Source organism: Lagopus muta, chromosome 7 (genome assembly GCF_023343835.1).
Source record: "Lagopus muta isolate bLagMut1 chromosome 7, bLagMut1 primary, whole genome shotgun sequence".
Lineage (NCBI taxonomy): Eukaryota > Metazoa > Chordata > Aves > Galliformes > Phasianidae > Lagopus > Lagopus muta.
The window spans coordinates 41,403,673-41,428,050 of NC_064439.1; the positions used below are offsets into that span (position 1 = coordinate 41,403,673).

Consider the following 24,378-nt stretch of genomic DNA (forward strand, 5'->3'; position numbering starts at 1 on the left):
TGGAATTAAGTAGCTAGTACAGTTTACTGCTTACAAACTACAAGTAGACATTTTATCCTAGAATACTTACAAACAGCAACTAAGACACAACATAACTAGGCTTTTGGAATCAAATCCCCAAACTCTGTATTGCATGATAAACTCCCAGAAAAATATTTTAAAAAATATTGTTTTACTTTCCATTTTCAAAGCATTCCACTCAAGTTGAACACTTAAACCTCACACCCTACGAGTAAGAATTAATGATCAAAAGCCTCTTAATATCTTTGCCACAAGTTTCTTATTTGTGAGAGCATGAAACTCAACTCTTTGAAAGGGTAGGTAACAGCAGGACAGGGGAAAATTTAAATTGAGGGCACAGGCTGCCCAGAGAGGCTGTGGATGCCCCATCCCTGGAGGTGTTCAAGGCCAGACTGGATGGGACTCTGGGCAGCCTGGTCTAGTATTAAAAGGGGAGGTTGGTGGCCCTGCCTGTGGCAGGCAGGTTGGAGATTCATGATCCTTGAGGTCCCTTCCAACCCTGGCCATCCTGTGATTCTGTAAAACATGGAGTGGGCTGATGCTGAAAACCAAAGGACTCCTGTCATAGAGACTACTTAGTCTGAGATAACCATGATGTGACTGGCAGCAGAACAAGCACTTGTCTTAGTCTCTTGTTTCCTTAGTAGCACTGGCTTCAATGTTTAAGCATCCTTATTTCTTCTTTGCAAAAGGACAGCATTCTGATTGACTCGCTTCTACCAATTAGAAAATGAAAAGTCACCCCACTGGTACTCTCAGACCCCACAGCCTTTCTTTCTGCACTGTTCACACATTGGAGGTAACTACTGCAGCACAGTCATGGTCAAGAGAGAGCATGACAAACTCATGCTGCTAAATCACGCCCATACATGAAGCTAGTTTAGTCTTCCATTTAAGGTCTGAGCATATCTTAGGATTAACATTTGGGAAACACCTGGGTGCTTCCAAGCATCAAATAAGATCTAGCAAGCTTTTCAAAACAAGAATGGCCAGCCTCCTTAGCTAAAGGGCCTCACAGCAATATCCCCAGATAGTTAAAGAGAAACTCCAGAGATCACTCAATAGGAAAGAGGTGAGAACAGCTCTCAGGAATCACACCTTAATATCACAAGTGATTTCCACTGTCAGCACTGCCACAAGTGTCCCTTTCAGACAAACACACATGCAAGAAGTGTTAACGGACAGTTCGGACAGGATTCCCCCTAAGGATCTCAGCAGCTCCATCTCTTCCCCTCCTGCCATCTTCCAGCTGCCCATAGGCCACTGCAGCAGGCACTGACAAGTCACACCCTATGTAGACTACTATGAACAAACCAACCCAATGTCACTTTCTTGCTTTTTACAAGGCTCGCAGGACGAGGTCACTGACCACAGAGGTCAGCTCCTGTGTTTTCCCCTAACACAAGGCTATTAAGAATATTTAACACCAATCCTTTACCTATCATAAGCACTCCGATTTTTTTTCCCCCCTTCAACACAAGTGGCTCGAACTTCTAACTTATTTTCCAACCACAATTCCACTAGGTGGTTTCCATCTGCTCACAGTAACCATACCATAACAGAAACAAACACACACCCCACAAAATCCACACTATAAAAATTCTTTGCAGTCATGGCCAGTGATACATAACATAGGAATCAGCTTGCAGAAATTGAATTTGTGGTCCAACTTATGTACTCACTAAGCCAAGGAAACCACGATCAATAAGAGATCATGTTCAACTGGAGCTTCTTGGCAACAGCTGCATGAAAAATGCTAGAGCCATTCTCTCCTGCACTTCCCATATCTTCCAGAAACCACGGGGCACTGCCACTTGCACAGATCGCACACGTTCTGCTGGCAACTCACGTGGTGGCACTTTGTGAGCGTTTCTAAAAAGCTGTTCATCTTCTGTAGTGGAGTTAAGATCAGCTACGGTGCAAGTCACTCACTGTATCCATCTTCCCTTATTCTCTTCAGCTGCAGGACAAGTGGACCATTTCAAATCGATCAAATCGTCCACATTCTCTCTGCACTGTTTCTTTCAACTCCAGTTTAGCCTCTGGTCACAGATGTAACACTGAAGCCTCTCAAAAAGAAATTAGTGTCTGACAAGTCACGGATGACCACTGGGGAAATGGATACAACAGCATGAAAGAATTATTCAGCCAGTAAACGGGTTGTTAAACATAACTACTTCCATGATAAAACACCCAGACACAAGTGCAAATAAGTGAATTAACTTTAGGTACTCACAAAAGAGAATGATTATACAGTAAGAATTTGCCCACAGTAAAATGCATTATATCCAAAAACGTAATAAAATTCAAGTCATGTAAAAATCTGCTTTTTGCTAATTATGTCCTAATATGCCTACAGAACACACTTGGCTTCCTGCACTCACTTGCAATAGCTGTGCTTCATCTTACACTCAGTACAAGGTTTGGACTTTCTTAACATTACATATATCATTTTTTATGTAAGAAAACTGGCAGAAAGGCTTAATCTCATTACAAGAAGGTCAAATATAACTTAATAGGGCAGGGAATTAATGCCTCAACATTCTGAGTAACAAGATATAGAGATGTTTAAGGCAAGAAAGAAGAATCTTCTCTGTGATACTACTTTCTACTAGTATTGATTAAACTGGTTTAACTTTGGTTCAAATCAAAGCCATTTCCAATGCAGACTAGAATAGCTGTTTCTACAAATTCCCCCAGCCAACCCTGCCAAGAATCACCACTAACCTTCAAAATACACCCTCTGACTAGTTAACATCAAAAAGTTTCAAGGGTGCTCATTCAAAACAAGATTTTACTAACCTCTGTACTGAATGGTTTCCAATATCCCCCTTTTTTTTTTTTTTTTTTTAATTAAACAAAGCAATTCTGTCTACTAAGCGAGGCAGCAAATTCAACCCACATTGGGTGAAGGAAAACATTGCTGTAAGAAATCACAGTTCAGTGCAACCTGTTTCGCTACAGCAGGAAACAAAGATCTCAGATGGGTGGAAGAAAAACCTTCTGTCCCACACACTGCTTAAAATAAGGATTTCAGAAAGTTTTTAGTCCTGTTAACGAACTCATTCAGTTACTGTCAAAAAAAAAGAAAGAAAAAAGAAAAACTGGTGAACGTTATCCTGTAAGACTGCTGCAATTTCATTCCTCTCAGACTGAATATTTATTATAAAAAAAAAAATCAACAAGAACCACACAGCAGCACTCTGGTGCACAAGATAATTCTTAGCAATCTAATTACTTACATTTTATCACAGAAGATAAGTTAGAAGATGACTGATGTGTCAAGCCAGCCAGCCACCTTAGTACACCCAATGAATATTTATACCACCAAGTCTGCAGCTTTAAGTGGCACCTCTCAGATGAAGGCACTGCAGGCTCTGTCCCTGTTCCCAAAAAGCAGCAGAAGTCACTCACATCCCACCTTATACCCCTCTAGCAGTACAAGAAGGCTGCCTCTTCCTGAAGATGTCTGCACATAGAAGCAAGCTACAAAAGCCACTTTTGGTTGTTAAGATATTTTTTATATATGCATTAATATGTACATAAATATACGCATACACATTTTCCACTAGCTAGACTACAATGTGCTGCATGGTGATGAACAATTTATTTAAGCAAGTGTTGCTTTCTGCATCAAACACAACTCTGTCATCTTTCTGGACAGATTTACATAAATCACAAAGGATGCAACTGAAATAGCAGCTGCTCCCAAAACTGAACGCACTGTACCCCAAACACTCATGGCAATCAATTTCTGCTCTGAAAAATTCCAGATTATGGAAATCAGTTCTCTTAGAATTTTTTTCCCCCACTTATTCTAATGAGCCAGTGAGAAAACTTTTCACAGAGTTTGACCTGATTTTCCACTGCAGATACAAACTGTTCCAAGTTTGTAAGTTTACAAATATGAGAAGAAATTCAGCTCTCTTTCTTCTGTGCCATTCAAGACAGGAGTCACTCCAGCACCAGTGAATTCTGCTTTGCATTTCACAACAGCCAGAACTTCACTGATTTGTTTAAATTAATGTCTAATTTCCCATCTTTGTACTCCTCTAGCAAATACCAGAAGTATCTTCTCCTCTCTTATGAAACCTGCTTTCATTTCCTTTCTCTTCAACCCTACCTATTGGTACCTGCCCCCACAATGCTCTTTTACATCTCATCAATATTCTCAGCTTCACCTTCCCCTGTTTCTTTCAATGGCTTCTGTGCTTTTTTTGGTTGGTTGGTTGGTTGGTTGGTTTGCAGTGTTTGGTTTGTTCTTTAAGTATTCCCTCCCATAGGCAATCTGTTATCAGCACCAGGCAAAGAACCAATTATAAAGCACATATGGCAGAAATACATTCAAAAAAAATACGCTGGTGGTTAACAGTCCAGTGCAGAGCACACTTAACTTGCACAGCTTCTCCAGCAAACATCCAGCTATTCTGAAAGTAGAACCTTGCAGGCAGTATCCACTGGGATATTGCTAAGGGAATCATTCACACCCCAGCTTTGTGCAGATCCTCCCCCTAGGGGTTCAGCTGTCTGTGATTAAGGCCTAGTTTTGACACAGCAGAACTGCATAACCTTGGATGAAACTTCCAAGGAACTGCCCCAATACTGATGTCTACCAGGTCAGCAAAACTGAGCCAGATGCTGACTAGGGACGGCACGCGAATGCTTTCTAATTACCGACCCATATCTCAGTTAAGGCTGAATGAATTGACTGAGAGTGTTAGAGCAAACTACAGTAACTTGCTGCCATGGGACTGATTGACAGATCTGTAAGAGTGACAAGCCCTCAAGTGAGTCTTTCAGCTGTAGACCAAATGTGCAGAGTAGCCCTTAAAACTCTGCTGTTGCACATGCACTGATGAAATAAGAAAGTCTTTGATCATATCGAGTCCCTAAGTACTGGATATTTTATCTTCATGCACAGAAACTGGAATACAGTCTCTCTTTTCACTGCATGGAATGCATTCAAGAATTGTCTGAAGACCACTTCTCTAACAGAATTCTCCTTGCAGTCACAGCGTTGTGGTCCCATTTATTTTTCACACTGGTTAGCTTTGCAATTTGATCTTATGTGTTTTGAGTTGATGGGGAAGCAGGACATCATTTTTTCAGGTCTTTCCTGTTGTATCTCTTCCTCGGGCTCACAGTTAAATGCGGCTCACCACAAAATAAAACTGACAAAACACCACCCCAAAAAAGGTTTTTTTCTGTATAATCACACAATGTAATATATCACACATTCTTGGCCCTTATAAACATTACAGAAGTGAGACTATTTTTCAAGCTAAGGGGTAATCTCATAAATACATATTTTTCCACACCTTTTTGGGGTGTGCTTTGTTCTAAATTAGCCATTCATTACAAATGCATGTTTACAGACATGAGGTTTTGGTCTCGTTTCTAACTAGAAACTACATTTCACATTTTAAATTGCAGTTACAACACACGTAGGACAAGCATTTATTTGGAAGCATCGCACCCAGCTCAACAGAGGGGCACAGGGCAGCTGACAAGGTGAAGAAAAACAAACTTTCAAATTTAGTTGACCAGTTTTCCCAGTTTTTATTATTCTACAGTCCTATGGCACAGTTGTTTCTTTTGGAAGATAGTATTGTGTTTGATATGAAGAGGACAGGACATAATTCCTGCAGGCTGCCTTTATATTGAATCAGAACTGAAAAACACTTATTTTTAAAGTGTTAGCATCACTGCTTATGTCTGAGTGAGAAACACACAGTGAAAACTAAAGTTAGTCAAGCAGAGCTTGATCTAGCTGAATAGACAAAAGGGCCTTCCCTAAATTCACACAAAAAGGTTGCCCATGACTTAGAATTTTCTGCTTGCTCTGTCTATGCTCATCTATGGTCAGTTCCCATTTGGTCTGACAGCCCCAACACATACTTGATATTGTATTTGATAGAACTGCAAAATCAAGCTGTAGCATAGCAAACCTTCAGTTTCTTCCAGGCAAGGGAAGCTGAGCTTCAGCCCAGACCATTAATACAAGCTTGAAGAAATGAAAGCCTTTATGCAAGTTGAAAAAGAGCACACCCAGGTACTTTCCAAGCCTGCAATCCCTCACAGGACACTCAATCTTATTTACACCATCCTGACAGACATGCCAGTCCGATCTTCTGTCTCCCTTTCTCTCCTCTCCTTCATCTACATGCTAATTCCATACAACTATTTTCAGTTATATTTTTCCCCCCCGCTTCTTTATCCCTTTACAAAACTGAGCCTACCTGGCCAAATGTCTGGCAGGACCTCCAAGTCACTTTGAATCTCTCTCAGTAAAACTTAATGATCCTATAAAACTTTCATTGTAAGTTAACAGACAAGTAAAAACATTTGTTTCTGTTACCAACACATGGTGGACTAAAGAAGCATTAGCACCAGAATTATACAAGTGATGTGCAACTCCATGAGCTGGAAAAGGCAACGGTAACAGCAGAAACTTTCATATCAATTAGCATAAGACTAAATAAGAAACAGTTGTCTAAATTATTTGGCACATCCTTAGCTGCAGGTTATTCATTTGTGTACATTTCCAAGGATGTTAATGGCATTAACATCAGTGCCAATCACTTACTGCCTTCACTTTAGTGTACAGATGTTCTTTCAGAATCCAGTTCTGCATGTATCAAAATATCCAGCTGCTTATTGACTGAATTTTTCTAGATAGCCAATTAGGTACTCACAATCCTATAACTTGATGTTACACTGAGCCACGGGGATAGGCATTGTTGAAGGCACTGCCCTTTGGTGAAGCTTCTGGACAAAATACTTCAGGGATTTTCCCCCTTTTACAAACAGAAGTGGAAACATGTCCAAGGCACATGCCACAGCCAAACGGTTGTCTGTTACCAGTTGTGAGAAGGGTGACTTGCCCTCTTCAAATGCATTGCGGGATTCTGTCTCTCTGTCCATTGAGACAACCCAGCTAACACTGAGTGTATGGAATGCACCGGGAGGAAGTGAAGCAGTCACTAGATTAGGAAAGCATAGACCAACCACACACATGTTGTAGCACAGCAATTTCACAGCTCGCTATCCTTTCCTCCAAGAAAACTTTTTTTTTTTTTAGGGTGTATCAGTTACCTATTTGTCCAATTTTCACTAAAAGGAATCTTACTCCTCGCTACTGCACCTCTTCCATAACAGCTGCTTGCAGCCTTTGCTAACCCATGACTGACACTTGTTGGCAAACTAACTGCTGTGGGTACTCCCTCGTGTCAATCTGAAGAACACGCGCCTGTAGCAGATCAGTGAGGGATCAAAACCACACGATCACTGCAGCCAGGCGTGATTCCAAGTTTGCCACGCTTCCAAAGCTCCCTCGGCTCCCACCCTGAGCTTCCCCTTGCCCTCCCTTCAAACGTGCCGGCAAACATTTCACTTCCAGCTTCGGGTTGGGAAAGCAGGGCAGGCTGCCGGTGGGATGTCAGAGGGGAAATACAATCTAAAGGATGGACGGCAGCCACACAGGCTCCTAAGACCACGCCTTCACAGCCACCCGCTGCCGCGGTTCTACGCCACCGGGCTCCGCAGCAAAGTTCCCCTTGACGAGCCTTTACAAGGGAACACCTCTACTCCGCTACACGACGGCACTCCCTTCGCTACCGCGAGCCCGGCACAACCCTGTGACGAGAGCAGGGGAGCCGCGGACAGTGACGCAGCCGCCCCCGGCCGCAGTCCCCCGCCCTCCGCCGCTCCTTGGGCGCCTCCCGCCGGCGGCGCTCCGCTCCCGCTGCTCCGCGGGCACGGCCGGCAGCTTGAAGGCGGCGGGCTGAGCGCGCCGCTGCCCCCGCCCGTGTGACAGAGGCGGGAGCCCCAGGGCGCGCCTCCGTGCAGCCGCGTTCTCAGGGAAGTCAGTGAGAATTACTGAATCGGCTTTCACCTTCCCTATTTGCAGAGGAACAGAGCCCGTTAGCACCACGGCACCCAACACCCCTCACACTCCGCTTCGCCGCCGCTGCGAGCCCTGACCCGGCTCGACTGTGGGCACAGCTGCCGCGCAGCGCAGAGCCCGCCGTACCCACCCAGCCCTTGGGCGGCTGCTAGTTCGTTCCTTCGTGCGCCCTTAGTTCCCGTTATCTCCGTTCAGCTTCTTCTAGGGCGCAAATGCCACCTTCAGGTTTCCCTTCTCCGCGAGTCAGCGCTGCCTAAGGACACACGCAGAGCCGTGGAGTGAAACGTAAACTACAGCTAGAAGGCAACTTCACAGCCGTGTACAACTGCAGCTCCGAGGGCAGAGCACACCTGGGCCCCTCAGAGCCTTGCTGCACCGAGTTCTTCCTAGCAGGCACCCTGTAAAAAGAAGTGCAATCGCTCAGCTGCTCTTTATGATCTCACGTTGTGATTTCTGAGTGCACTGGCAAACTTTGCAAATGCTACCATAACCAAAGTTACCATATGCACAGCTGTCTCATCACAGCTCTTTGTAGCCAAGCAATCTTCCTCAACTTACAACTTCCCTCCACTCAATGTACTGACGAAGCACACAGCAGCACATGATGCTAAATTTCAGCCTCGGTATCGGTGTGAGGTGTTGCTGACTAATGGTTGCATTGGGAGCCACAGTGCTGACCACTGGCTACCTGACATTCCAGTTCCAACCCTAACAATCCATTAACAGAGCGCTGTTTCCACACACACAGTCTGCTAGGTGGTTTTAAAACCCAGTAATAGCAAACCTAAGAAAAAGGGAGACAGCTGAGACCACAACAAACTCCAACCAAATGGCAAGCACATCAAAAGACAGAGAAAGCCTTAGAGCTGAAAAACACATTTTGAACTCTGGATGCTGTCAGCCAACCACTGTGTGCAAGAGCTAGGAATATCTTTACCTTGTAACACAGTCCCAATGATCTACAGCAAGGAAGGCAGATAGCACAGGTGAGTTCCCACACTACAGCTTGTACCACCCTGCTTCATCTTGCTCTTCAGGCATCCCAGGTGACACAAGGCACACAGTCTCCCTGCATCCGCAGACCTGTCTGCCCCATCTCAGGGAAGCATCCAACTCCCAGCACCACACCACCAGCTGTTCTGCTGTTGGGAGCTCCCAACTTTGCCATGCTGATAAGAATATGGCTGGCCCCATTGGCTTTCTGCTCGAGGTACAAACACCAAGCACTTATCAGGAGAATTAGTGCATCACAACTCACTTCCCTGCAGTATTTTGAACCGAGATACATTTAAGCACCTTATTCTAGACAAACCTCTCCCGAAAGATGAGAAGATGGACAGCTAGGCTTGGCAGCTCAGCTAACAAACTGCTGGTGCTCTCCACATGCATACTGAGAATCTCTCTGCGTTCTTTTTAGCAGGTTTCCTGAGTGCTCCAAACTTCAGCGACATTTTTTCCCAGCTCAAAGTAAACGTAAGCTTAGGGGAGTGCTCAGACACGAGGTTAAGGACATCAGGTACCTGAGCCTCTGCTGCGACCACGAGGTTAGCAACCCCACACATCTATCTACAGACACTGAATTTACACTCAGCATTGGAACAGAAGGAGTTCTCGGTGAGGGAACTCCACAGCTAGCAGTGCCGCTGCTATGCCCTACTTCTTGTCTGCAGCCGCCCCAAACGCAGCTCCGGAGGGGTACGAAGGCTGCAGGAAACTTCCCAGCGCGGTGTGCCCGAACCCACATAACGCAGCGCCCTTCCCATCTCCGAAGAGGGATTTTTCCTCACCTGAAAGCAGTTACAGCACACACACATATGCACGAAAAAAAAAAAAACCTTTTTCTGCTCTAACAGACTTCGAGTAAAGGAAAGTTCCCACTTTATTTTACTTCCCTCCGTGCTCTGACAAACGCATTCTCACAGCAACGCACCAAGTCCCGCACGCAACCGACGGAGCCTCCGCCGCGTCCCTCAGACAGCCGGCGGGACGCGGCACCACGGAGCAGCGCTAACCGAGCAGCTCACGTGCGCGCTGCCGGCAGCCACAGAGCCCTTCCCGCCGCGCCAGCCGCCCACGGGACGCCGCCCCTACCTGCCCGCCTCGGCTCCCTCTCAGCAGCTAGCGGCAGGACAGAAGCGCCGTCCTCCCGGCGGGGCGAGCCCCATGTGAAGAGAAGCGAGGGAGCCCGGCGGCTCCACCGCCGAGGGGAGGGGACGGAGGGAGGGGAGGAAGGAGGGAAGGGAGGAGAGAGGGAGGAGGCGGGCGGGCGCGCCGGACGCTCCCCCAGCTCGGAGCCGCCCCGACCCCGATGCCGGAGCCCGCGGCAGCGCCCCCTGGGGGAAGGCAGCTCCGAGCGGAGCCGGCCCCCGGCCAGCCTCGCCCGCCCGTCCCCAGCAGCCGCCAGAGGTGGGGCTGGAGAGCGCTACGAACCCCCAGAGTCCGCGGGCTGGGGGAACGGCGGCTCCGTCAGCTGCTGAGGGGCCGCTGGGCTCCGTGCCCAGCTCTGTGGATATCCCGGTGTGGAGAGGACGCCCAAGTAAAACAGCCCTAGGGAAGCAGAGAGCTGTTCCCACAGTTAAAACACGGCACGAGGACTTGGGACACCGGGACTCGCTGTCTGACTTTGCCCACCCGTGGCAGCCACTCAACTCTGCCGAGCGGCTGTGGCGATACCAAGTGTGCGCACACGAGAATTCTGGCGGGCTTCCCAGGAATCCTCAGATGACGCAGAGAACTGGCCTGCACTTGTCAGTCAGACACGTGCCTCGGTGGCTGTGGGATGCGGCATGTTTATGCCGTGGCTCCCCAGCTGCATAATCTAATTTCCCCGCCCCATCTCACAAGGATTTGATGAAGATAAATTCAGAAGCCTCTCCTAGGCACACAGATGTGACAATGACAGAGCTGCTGTGGCATCTGCCATGAGAGAGATGCTGCTGCTGCATCCCTGTCCACCCCCAAACAGCCACAACCATACACACAGATCACTTCAGAAAGGTAGATTTCTCCAGCAATGCTGACTTTGAAGGAAACAAAACAAAGACAAATCATTCTTAGGCTGTGATGTTAACACCAGGAGTTTGCTGAGCTGGCAAGCCCTGGGGTGCAGCTCCTGAGAGCTGAGAGGTGTGAAATGGAGAGCAGGCAATTGAACACGTTTTGCTAGCCCAGAGCAGGAATATCACCATCTGCATTAAAAAATAACAACTTGCAGTGGAGCTGGAACCCTCTGCCAGAAACCCTGCCTCTCTGATTAGAGATTTTAAGGTCATATTGCCAGCATCAAAAGTACAAGTTAGGAGTATGCACTGTAATCCTGGTTGTTGTTTTCTTTTTTTTTCAGTGCAGATAAAGTGCAAATGAAAAGCAGCGTTTTGCTGAGCGCATTATGCAAAAAAATACTGCTCAACAGTAAGTTGTTCCCAGCAGTAAAATCAAAGATCTGTCGTTGTATCTGTGCATCCACAGAAATGAACTTCACTTTCATACAACAGTGAGATTTACATAGAACTCATCTAATCATGATTTATTGCCATAATTAATAAGATTTCTCCTGTCTTTTCCACTCACCTCTTCTTTGTGACTATTTTTAGTAAAAATTAAAGCTGTGCTGTTTATTCTTTATTTAGAATACCTAACGCACATTGCCTAACATCAAAACTGACTGAGCTCTCTAGAAAACTAAGGCTTTCCACAGCTTTACTCGGATCTTACAAATCTTTTAGCAGAACTACAGCAAAACCACATCGCCCTGTGCCGGCACTGCTGGGAGGTCCAATATGAAAGAGAAGGAAAGCACCAGAAACCTATTGGTGAAGCCCCTAAAGGAAACACCTGCAGATCTCCAGAGCAGATTTGTGCCATCCCAGAGGGGCTGCACGGTGCCCAGTCTCTCAGTGCTGTGTCAGGCTGGGGGCTGTGACAGCACACTGCAGCTGCTCTCTGGAAGCAGGAGAGCAATGGTACATCAGAGGTTCCAGCTCAGCACTCTAGAAAAAAGAAGCCCAGCAAATCCTGCAGGAATGGTTTTAGCAAGATTTTCACAAAATACATTTGTGGCCCTGGTTTAGACAGGAACTCACCACTTGGGTAGCTGAGAATGGAGAAGGGTCCAACCCTGCTCTGCTGAGTCAGGATGAACGCTGAGATTTCTGTTCCCTATCTTCTGCTCCAGCACTCAAATCATACATCTCCATGGCATGGAAATGATAAGGGCCCTGAATGCCACCCTGTAGTTATGTGCCCACACAGCTACATGGCCTGCCTGTTTCCTCTGCTCACTGTCATCACTTAATAGCCCACTGGTATTACTGGAGCACCTTTTCCAGGACAGAGAGCTGCTATAAATCAGGACAGCTCTGCTACAAGTACCTGCTTCTTCCTCTGGGTGGCATCCAAATATCTTCAGTGGTCCAAAGCTGGTTCAAGATAATATTCTTGCTTGCCAACAGTGATCAGCACTGCAGTGCAAGTGCTGCTCTTGCTAAGCTCACATAAACCAGTCAATGTTTAAATAAAACACAAGATTTATAGCAGTTGGAATCATCATCACTCCATCAGCCTTAATTATGACAAAAGAAGATCTATCACATCTTGTGCCCTTGCCCTGTAGACTTTGCAGTTGTCAAAAAAAATGGGATGCAAAAGCACAATTAAACCTCCCAGCTGTACAGCTTCACCAAAATCAAAACTTTATCACCAGGAGTAGTTTCCTACCTTTTTATATAGGTCTCAGTGAGACAGCTACAAACTGATAAACAGGAGTGAATCATCACAGTCACAGCACACAGAAGTGTAAATGCAAGCCAGGGTAACAGAGGCCACAGATGCAAAAAGCTTTCTGAAGGCCTCCACTCATAACCAGAGCAGGGCTGTTCCCTGTTTTTACACTGTCATGACTGTCATGCTTGTTTCTGGTAGCTGTATGGGCTGGCAAAGACCCCATCACACTGAGACAAGTCAGTGCAAAACCACACTAGTGCTGGTGTCTAAAGCTGAGCAGTTGATTGCCTTACTTACCTGCAGTGTTACACAGCCAACACTTCTTAAGACTATGAAATATGAGAGGACAAAACTCATTCTTGCTGATTTTAAAATACTTATTTGGGAGCAACTTATACTGTTCAGTTTCCCATATTAATTAGCGTAGCCTGGGCCCATAACCACAATGCAGCTGGATGAACTTAGCCCAGCAACCAGCACTTGTAAATAGGGGAAAGCAAATCTTCAAAAGCACATCAGGAAAAGAGCATCTTTTTTTCCTTCTTTTCTTCCTCTCCTGCTTTAAAAGCTTTTTATCTAAGTTGCAGTCAGTTGTCTTTACAAACTTTCACCTAACATTCTTCTACCAGACTTGTAACAGATTCTGCTTAGAAACTTCATTTTCCTTTCACTGTTTCTAGTAAAAATCGTGCTTTAGTTGCATTGGGAACCACATGCTTGCTCTCTACAAGCACTAGTGAAGGGAATCCTTTTGTTTTAAAACTCAGTTATGTGAGAAAAGGCTGTGGTTCAAATAGTGCTTATCACCTACTTTCCAAAAACCAGGTTCTTTGAGGTGTTTCCAGGACTAGAAGCCAGCTACACTGCCCTGAAGCTCAGCTCTAATCTGTGCTCACCCAGGTATTACTCCAGTTCTGTATTACCTACTGTGAATTTGTTTTTAATTCCACAAAAGCAAGATTTGTTCTCTTGAGATCTACAGCTATGACTCTGTGTGTACAACAGTCATCCTGAGTAGGTGGCACAGAGATGGTTTTTCTTGTCATCAACAATGTCATGCTTAGTTTTGTACGCCGTTCTTACCATATGTCATAGATAGGCACAATAGATACACATTGGCAGCTTTGATAGCATTCAAAGAGATGGTGACCCCCAATCCAGGAAACCATTCTAAGGCTCTGATCATTTCAGCAGCAGAATTGTAACCAACGGTTCCCAAGAGCCCTTGCCAGAACACTATTGCCTTTACAGACCTTGGAATTACTGATCATATTTGAGAAAGTTAAAACAAGAGAATGGTTTAAAAGCAAAACAAAACAAACCTGAGGTTACAGCTACAGTTCTGGATCCTGGTGCTTACCCAAATTAACTAGGCAATCTCAAGATGCACGACAGCATCTGAAGCCTTACAGTGGATAACCTTGAAATTCCTTGTTATTCGTCTCCTGCACAAATGTTCCACTGACTTCTGAAAGCTGAGCTTCCCTTTAAGGTAAAGACAGCAACTGTACCCTCAATTCCCACAGCCTGCCCACGCACTGTTAAAGGACACATCTAAGGTTTTATTTCCACTGCCAAAGGAAACCCGTGTCTTTACTGCATAGCAGTTCAAAGTCACCAGATTACATTTCTATTCATCACTCCGAACTGTCAGGGAACACTGCCAACTGTACCTTCATTACAGCAGGCCAATTCATTTGCAAGTAGCAGCGTAGGGCTTATTGCTCCCAAATCCCCAATATCAAAATTGTATCACACTTGTCTCCACCAGAACTGGTTGAAAAGTTTACGACTGTATTATTTTTTCATTAGAAAAATCCCTGAAACAAAAGTATATCGATGACAGAGAATAAACAATGAGGGAAATAATTTTATGATTTGGAAACAGTCATGCAAAAGTGATTGTTTCAGTTTTCATTTTGCTCCATTTCATTTCAAATTTTACTGCCTGTTGCATTGTTGTTATCATGTGTAGCATAAAATGCAAAAAGCAAAGGAAAGCCTTCTGATATTTTTGTAAACAAATGCGTTTGCAATTGGCTTCTCTAAATACTTTTTCATTCCAACATTTTACTTCCTTTGTTGGTAAAAACAAGGCTGGGACTTCCCATGGAAATACTGGTCTCTGCTAATTATCTTTGTTGAAATGTAGTCTACATTTATTAATAAACCTGTGGGGGAAAATTCCTTTCTATTGTACAGCAAAAACCGTTTTCTTCTGGATTCCCTAGGCAAATTCCACAATGAACCCTGCAGCAAAGGTGCCCTGGGCATTTGACATGCTGTCTTATCATCTCAAACAGCAATACAAGGCAGACAAAAATACTTAAAATTCTCTTGCTTTCTTAGAAACTGGTTTAATGTTTTTCTATGAACAAGTGCCACAGTATGTGGCAGTCCTAAGCAGAGCTAAGAGTTGGACTTGATGATCCTCATGGGTCTCTACCAACTTGGAATATTCTATCTTGGCTTCAATGCCTCCTCACTTCGGGTATCCCTTAGCACAGTGGTACAAAACACCCGTAAAAACATTGCTGCTGACAAGTGAATGGGGATACAGGGTAATGCAATGAAGGAGAAGGTACACACTGGCCTGAAGAAAGGCATTCTGCTGTCTAGCAAGGCTTCTTTGTCCCTGCTAAGCAATATCACCTGGTACTGCCACGCAGCACTCAGCAGTCATGGCATTAGCTGACTGTAAGGAGTCTGAGTAGCACCCAGCAGCTCCCAGGAGATAGGAGTCATCCCAAGCTAGGGACTCACAAGCAATAACTGCCACAGAAATTGATGCCACTAACTTGGCAAGACTGTATTAACATCAGTATCACCTGCTGAGCTATCTGACATCCCTGGGAAGTGTGACAAGTGAAAGAAATGAGAATAAAGGAAGATACCTTGGTTAGTCCTTTGACCCTTGTTACTCTAAGAAAAATAATCTGTCTCTGAAAAAGATGGTAAAAAAGGAATTCAAAGAAAGCAGTAAGTGTTGGCGATTGAGATACGCAGAACAGCTTTAGCTTTACCCACACATCTTGCTAAGGGATTGAGCCTTTTTGCCAGAGAAAAATTACAGAGGGTTTCTTGTAGATATAGTGATAGAGATGCATTCTCATAGCAATGCAATGCTAAGTTTAGTGCCCTACTACAAGCCCTGCTAATTCCATACTCTTGAAATATTAGGAGTCCTCACATTATTAAGACAAGTAGTCAGATGAAGCTGTGCCTCAGTTGCTACAGCATCACAGTTTTGGCTCCATTTGCCCTTACTGAATCTTCAAGCCCAGCACAAGTAGCCAATGTGGCTTTTGATTGGCCAGCAGACTGGAGACGTAAGCCCTAACCAACAGGTCAGATGCTGCCATGGTGTCTGGTAGCACTCCAAAATGGCACTGGTCAGAGTGCCACAACCACCCTGATTTTTCATGTTGTCCAAGGATTGAGGGTGCAAAATTACTATGCGTAGAAAGAAGCTGTTTTTAGCCTTTTTTATTATAGATAAATTTTAAAAATATGCTTAAAACACATAAGCTAACTATTTGAAGATTATGGGAAAGAAGCATCTATGGGAACATAGCATCTAAGCAGAGAAATTGTGCTTATAAGTGGCATTGCATTATTGAAGAAAACTTTCCTTACAGCAATGGTAGAACTGGAAGGAACTATAGCTAGTGTGATTTGTTATACCTTGGCGTTGATTTCACAAGAATATTCTAACGTATGAGAAGTCTTACAGTCAGCTCTCATTTCTTTTATCAGCCTCTTCTGTGTTTTGGCAGCTTGTAGCATATTCTGGTCTGTCCCCATTGAGCAAAGTGGAGGATGAGAAAAGGTCACAGCCTAAAACAAGCTGAGAATAATTGCTCCATCATAGTCTTTTCTTTCTCCCCTGAATGAAACATGACATTTTACTATGAAACAAACATTGTTTAACTGCATTTGTTCATCCATGAATTAAGGAAGCGTTAAGATGGAGCTCTGTGCACCACTTTGTCCACACTGTCACCAAGATGTTCTCTGTCAGTTTGCCATTCTGGCTGCTTCCTGACAGATTTTTAGCTCCTCCATTGCATGTGCGCTTCTATCACTCTGTCAAATAGCAATTGATTATGCCAGGCTCATGCTATTTTCCTTGGAACAGAAAACTCTCAAGCTTGTTCAACAATAAGTGCTTGTCCTTTCTCTCAACAATTGGCTGAGAGAGAAAAAGCATTTTTTGTTAGAAATAATGGCTTGCTTAAAATCACCCAGCTCCTTTTGTGCTGAAGCTTCACACACAGCAGGAGGCTATCTCAGTGCTTCAGCAATAAAAAGTCTCTACTGCCAGGGTCAGAGGTGGTTCTTTACGAGGTACCATGGTTCCTGGCAACACTTACAGCCCTGATATCATAGAAGATATTTAATATCCCGTGTTCCCTGTATTCTGTGGATTGTAATTTTTATTGGTTTTACGAGAATATGAATAAGGAAATACTGTAGCAAGTGGGAATTTATGAATAAATGTACACTCAAACCATTAATTATCTCATCTTCTCAATTTAAAGATGCAGTTAAGCCTGTTCCCTATAATAAAGTAGTATTCTATTAGGTAAAATCATTTTTCCACTGTCAGAACAGAAAATTCTCTTGCATATACCCCTCATGTACGAAACAGAAAAGTTGAGTTCAGTATCTTCTGATGAAAAGACTCCCAGTTGTTCTGCACAGTGTCTGATAGAAAAGGGGGACTTACTGACACAGCTGATAAATTCCAATTTGATTGTTAAGATCCTTCAATATTTCACAGCACAAAAACATTGCCCGACTTGCTCCTGCATCCTCTTATTCTAAACCTCAGCAGCAACTTCAGTAGGTCAACATTACCTCCAGTGCAACTCCTGCAGCCATGCTGTCCTGAGATTTCTCTCTTTTTTTGTTGTTCCCTTTTTTTTTTTTTTTTCCTCTTTTTTTGCAATAATGTCTGTGTAAACCTTTTTTTTGCTTTCATCTTCTTGCCCTTTGCTGTGGAATACCAATTGTGACATCCAGGGCATGAAGAGGGTACTCTGAATAGAAGAAGGGATAGCCCCATCACTGTGCGAGAAGGAAGAATATCCTGGCCTATTTCGTCTCTTATTGGCAAAGCAGAAAAGTCATCGAGGTTCCCTGCAGAGCAGCGAGGGATAAATGTGGAGAAGAATTTAGTTTTATCAGCTGCCCTTGCAAAGCAATTTTTAAAAAGTCAGAACTAAATCCTCTAATTTGTAGCTGTGAACATTCATAGACAAGTCACAATGACATGTCTTACCACGTCTTCCAACAGTTGACCCAGAAGCACCCACAGCCTGGTTTTCATTCCTGAGTTTTGCAACAGTATTGGTACTTTCACCTGCAGTGCTATCATTACACATCTGCTTTTGTCTTCACTCCACACTATTAAAAAGACTGCTGATGACCTGAAGCAGGTAAGGGAAGACAGATTTCCAGAGAATGAGTGCCAGAACGGACAGCTTCAGGAGCTCATAGATAAATGCATTAACAGGAATTACAAAAGAACTCAACCGATGAGAAATGGGTTTTCTCTCCTCTGTTAAAATACAGATTTATTCTCCAGAGCTCAAAGTAAAAATGTCATCATTGCAGAAGCTGGCCCGTACACAAGCTCCACTTCTGCAAGGCATAAATGAATGAGATTAACTGAAAACAAGTACTACAAGCAGCAGTAACCAGGGCTGCAGTTGAACTGGAAGCCTCTTGAAAAGAAAATTCGTAGTAATGAGGCGATCAACCATTCCTTGTCCCAGTCTAGATGATTGGAGCAGGTAGACATGAGAGGACAAACAAGTGAGATCACAAAGAAGTGATTCACTGAAAGGATTTGTTAACAATCAGTGTCAGAACCCAAAGAATATCCATAGTTTCCAGTAACTCCTCCCCAGTCCACTGCCTGTGTGCTGAGCTCCCATGAACCAGATGGTCTCAGCCATCACCTGTGCTTTGAGCACAGGACTTGGTATTTCATAGCCAATCCTTATTCAAGGAAATGAAAAGCTTTACATTTGGAAGTACAGAGCCATGCATAGAATGTGCAACACTGCAAAATGTTTTACACTACATTTCTCACATTTGGGCAGTGAGAGCTGTAACAAGGTCAGACTAAAGATGATGCTAGATGCAACCTGAGCCACTCTGCTAGCTCTTTTCACTAGTGCTAAATCTACAACAGTGGCAAGAATAGAAGAGGCCTTCAGGGGTGGTGAAAATGTACACTAAATGCATTTTTAACCAAAAGAACACACAAAATTTGTTCTTTGCCATTATTTTACCTAGTAACAAGCAGGATGCTACCTCATTTCCTTGTTCTTTCAGCTCTCCTAGCAACAGGATAAGTGTTTAAAACAGGTAGGACTGTCATAAATTCAAGGAGCAAATAAAAGTACTCTGAGTAAAGTGAGAATAAGGTGAACCTTACAAGGAGGATTCTTACTCTGTCAAATTACGTGTGTGCTCTGCAGAACTTAGTGGGTATCAGCTGCAACAAACCACATGAGTTACAACCATGCTTTTCAGGATCTAGGTGTTTAGAAGGACAGCAAATTCCAAGCAGTATCTGACACAATTGGGAAGAAATTTTACCTATGTACAGCTCATTCTATATTACTCGCCTACGTTCTGAAGCAGTGCGGCCATCCACAGAGGTGGGATGTTTAAACAAGACTGATTCAGCATGAAAGTTCTGACATGCTGCTACTTAAGGTTTTCCCTGAAGTGCTGACTTTTGTATGAACTAAAGTCAGGTAGGATAAAAGTATAAGAATAAAAGGAAAAGAAAGGAACACGGCAATCTTTCTTAGATCAGTGTGTGTGCCTGTGTTGGTTTTTTTTTTTTTTCAGCTTGTAATGGAGCTTCCAAGGATGAGGTTTGTGATGTTTCAATGCTTCAGTCATTTTGTGTCATAAATAAAAGTACTGAGGATTCCTTAGATTTCCTACAGGAAAGCTTGCCTTTGTACTGTGGCTAACACTGCTGAGCCAATATTTTTCTGCATAGTTGTTGAAGATGGAGGCTGAAGATAATGAGAAGGACTTCAAGGGCACTGTGATTTATACCTAAGTTTTAATGAGATGGGGTTACCTCCTGGTGTGCCTCTTTTTAAACAACTTTTTTTGCAAGTTAACAAAATATTTCTGAAAGTCTACTCTGATGCACCTGAATTGTCACCTGTGAAGATGTTCAACTGTCTGCTGAAAGGATTTTTATATAACACCTTGCTTAAATCAAAAACGTTGGCTGAAGTTCTAACTCCTGACCAAAGGGAAATGGCGCATGTGTGCTTCTGCCCGTCTGACCAGTTCTGAAGATCCATGCAGGAAGCCTTCAAGAAATTCAGAAACTCCTTGGTTTACCCTTTTCAGGCACTGTTATTTTTCCCCAAATCTTCTCTATATGTGCCTTGCTTCTTCTAACAAGTCTTGCTTCAGGCACTTCTGGGCTTCCATTTTCCACCCCACTCCCTCTTTCTCTTTCCTGACTTCCCACCTGCTAACTCTTTTCAAGCTCTCTCTAACCCTAGGTTAGGCTTTAATTTCCTTTCTAAAATCTATTCAGAGCTATCAACGTTATCGTTAATGACATATTTTATCATTGTATTAACAATCTTTCATCATGCATCTGCTGTACTGCTAAGGTCGATGAAGAAAATAATTGCTTTCCTGTGCATGAACCGTAAATTGGCCAAACTCCAGAAACAGGTGTTCCCCAGGAAGCCTTCCTGCTAAAATACAGCTTATACCACGCAGTAACTTGAATACTGTTGACCTTATTTACTGGGTCTTTCTTAGCCACAGTACTTACCTTCTATTACAAACCCATCAGCAATGAATCAGTGGGTTCAGCAGCTCCTGTCAAAAGATTTGCACTTGCTTTCTGGAGGGAAGCCCACTTCATCTGTTATCTACAGATTGCCCTCAAGAGTCATCGCTAGCTATAAGTCAGAGAAAGAGCCTATTATTCCTGAATGCCACACTTTACCCACGTGTCAGCTGCTGAAGGCTTTCCAGCTCCTTTGAATCCACATAATGAAAGTGCCCAGCCTCCCCAAGACTCCCCAGGCTTGTCCAGAGCTCAGGACCACATTTCACACCCCCAGGGCTCTCAGCCCCAGTGATGCATCTGATGCCTACGGGTGTCCTAATGTCCCAGCTTTTGCCTGGGATGGCAGGACGGGCCTTGCTGAGGAGGCCCTGTTCTACTGTGCTGGAGGTCCCTTAGGTCCTTGTCCCTTGGGTACTCCCTGACAGTAACCACTGTAAAATCTGTACGTGTCAGATTCTGAACAAGGAAACAAGATTCAGTGCTTGTACAATTGCAAACATTCACACACTTTACTACCTCTGTTTCACAACATTCTACCTCTTCTACTTCACAACCCAGATCGCAGTCTGCCTTCATTCACCCAAAGGTTTGTCCATCAGCTGGAACATTCCCCTCTGCCCTCAAGAAAGGAAGTGCACATTCACCACTCCAGCCATCACCCCAAAATCTAGGCCATGCTCCTGGCTGACCACCTCCATCCTGGTGCCATGGACTCTCCACACTCCAGAGTCTGACAACCAAGCACCATGAGCCACTTACAAGGGAGAGCCCAGACACTGCTCGTGACAGCATGAAACCAGAGAGTAGCACGCTCCTACCTTGGCTGGAAGTTTCCTCTCCTGGCCATCTATCTCCTGCTTTCTTCTCTGTCACTCTTTCTGAGAGGGCAGTGCTGCAGGCAGTGCAACCTCCACTGAGCCACCTATCAGTCATATTCCCAGCCTATTTTTGAGCTTCTTTCCTGCCCCATGCATACTGCTCTGCTAATGTCATCAAAGTCTGGGGAAGAAAAAAAAATGCTCACCAACCTGTATTTAAGATTTAGGAGAGATGATTCCTGCAACATGAAGACCCAGGCTTCCATGGCCTTATCCTCAGGGATACATACATGAATTTTTCCCTCTAGAAATATAATTTGTGCTTGTAACTTGTTTAGTACATTTCTATCTAAAAGGGCATTCAGGCATATACAATGCCTGTCAGGTCAAAAAAATTTCCCAATCCTACATTTTAATGGTTGAAACAATAGTTCTCCCTCTGACCTGCGGCACCAACAACTGAGACTGCCTGATAACTGCTCTCTACAAGGATTAATACAGAGTTTCTTCCATATCTAAAGAAATTTCATATCCTCACTGCCCATCCTTACTGTAACTGGGGGCTCAGTTGGGGATAACTTTGAATTTTCTCCTGATCCCCCTTCAACCTTCATCTAAAATCAGTATTTTCTCTGCCTGGCTCAGCACTCCTCTAAAACCTACCTGTGTTTACTGCTGTGCTTGCTGATTTAGTTCCATTTCCAGTGACCCCTATTCATACATCTAGCACAATAATCTCTTTCTAAACACTGTCTTGGTAGTTGTCCCCATGTATTCCCTCATGGTCTTCCTCTTGGAGATTATTTTCTCAGTTACTTCCTCTCCCACCTCTCATGCCCCCACTAATAATTTTCTTCCCCAGTCTTTTTATTTCTCCTCTTTCACTGGTTTAGTTTCCTGTCTATTATTATATACCCTCCAAGCACTCTCCAATAATTTATTCAGGGACCGAGAGCCTCATACATCCACTTTCTGAAATTTGCACTTAATATCCAAGTTTGACTGCCCTACAAAAATATATGCTAAGTGCATTGCATCCCATTCCTTTTTGGGATCCAAATCAGTGTATTTACTGCTGGTGGTAATTAACCTATCAAAAAAGGCTGATGGGGTCCCATCCTTTCACTACACCACTTGGTATAATTTAGGGAAATTATTTGCTTTAGGAATAACAAGTCTCATTCCAAATAAAATCAATCTTAAACATCTGGTCAAGAGCTCCCATTGACCTACATTATTCCAGTCCTGCTTAGGAAGCGTTGAAGGAAAATGATCATCAACTGTCTTCTATTGTGCCCCCCAGGCATGAATCATTTTTGCTCCTCCCTTTGCCTTTGCTAACACTGTACTCCTTTCCTCATATGTGAACAGTATACACAACACCACCTGCAAATCATTCCAGCCTGGATCACGAGCTCTAATAATAGTTCCATCACCTTAGCTACCTTATCTGGGTCCTCTCTGTATGCTCCCCTTCAATCTCGTGATCTTCTATCCCTTTGTCCTCTATCGCCACCCCGTGGCCCAATCAACATCTCAACATCCTCCTCATTACCTTCCCATAGTTCCTTATCCTTGCATCTCTTAAGTGATTTCTCGTTTTCTGCCTCTAAAGCGAACATCACTTTCACTTGTCATCAAGCCACACTTCTTACATATACCGTAATTATCATGTAATACGAAGAACAAATTCACATATAGCTTCTCATTCCCTTTTCCTTCGTGTCAACCAAATAACTTTAATTGCAAGATTGTGTTATAATTAACAAACCCATTGGCAGGCCAATTTTCTTGATCTACCAGGGTATACACTGACAAAGTATTCAATCAATTTTTTCCATGTCAGTTAATCTCCCCAAAGCTTTTTCCAGTATGTTAATGTACATCCCAAGGGAGAACACTTTGGAATCATCTCCTTAGAGGACTGTCCTGATTTCATGCTGCAGCAACAACTATTTCTTATAGCGTAGCAGGACTCAAGCCTGCCCTGTGAGACTCATATCCACAATCTCCTGATTTGAACTGTACTCTAGGTGTCTCAGTCTACTCTTGCAGAATCTCTAGACCACAACTTACAGATAGGCAGTAGCTGCACAGACTTGAACTCAAAACCTTACGTACCCGTAAGTAATGCTGTTAATCTCCCAGATAGCTGTCACAGAAACCCACCTCACCTGTCAGCTAGAGGGCCTCCCTGAAAATACTCCAGTGAGTGCTGGAATCCTCGTGATTCCTCTGGTCTTTCAAAACCCTGGAGAGCTGGTCCCATCTAGGGTGCCACGTTACTGAAACCTGGGAATAAAACTCATCAACCCAAATGACAGGTTAAAAAGCTGTCATTACTTGATCACAGCACTGAGACATAGGGGATCTCTCCTCCTAGCTTGCATATGCAGGAGCTAAAGCACACTCTTCAGATACATTCAACATACAAACATTCATACACTTTCCACAAAGTTCCTTCCTATTTCAAAAGTTGCTACACATATTTGTAGGGAAAGACAATGGCAGATAACCACATCTAAATTACCCCAGAAAGAACGATGGTCACAATCCAGTTAAAGAAAGAAAAGATTTGCTTATCTATCTCTAGGATCAGGGTTTACTGAATACTCCAAAAGGAGGGATCTCTAAGTAAAGATCCTTCCCATATGGCAGCCAGCCCTTAAGTGACGCTTAGAGAGGGGAGGGACCAGGTTCCAGTCCTTCTGGTTGCACAGGTGAATTGCTTCCAATTGTGCCCCCAGGACTAGCTGTGACCCTTCAACAGATGCTCAATCATTGCTTCAAGCTGTGACTTAGCAATTCCCATACAATGTTAAAATCTAGTATTACACGTGCACTGTGCTATTATGGGGTTCTTGCAGGGTGTTTCTGGTGGTCCTTGGGTTCCAAAGAAAAGGTAAAAGGTCATTTACAAAGTAGATTTGGCCCCTTATTTGGTAAAAAAGGAAGGAAAAAAAAAGTTATTTGCAGGAATTGGCTGCTGACCAAATTTCTTCTTACCATGTTGACCTTGTAAATATACCTATTGTTACCCAGGCTGTACAGACCAAGCA

At 43.9% G+C, this 24,378-nt stretch overlaps 1 protein-coding gene across 5 annotated transcripts in view; it reads right to left on the minus strand.

The window, feature by feature from the left end:
• CPNE4 (copine 4) overlaps nt 1–24,378 on the minus strand; it is a 269,020-nt gene that overhangs the window by 205,541 nt on the left and 39,101 nt on the right. Inside the window, exon 1 of one of the 5 annotated variants that reach the window (XM_048951292.1) lies at nt 10,019–10,188. The exons of 2 other annotated variants lie outside the window; for them this stretch is intronic. The gene's annotated coding sequence lies outside the window, so the exon portion shown is untranslated. Of the gene's footprint in view, nt 1–9,762; nt 9,813–10,018; nt 10,190–24,378 lie in introns of those variants that run through there. 2 more of the 5 variants (XM_048951298.1, XM_048951299.1) reach the window with 2 other exon arrangements.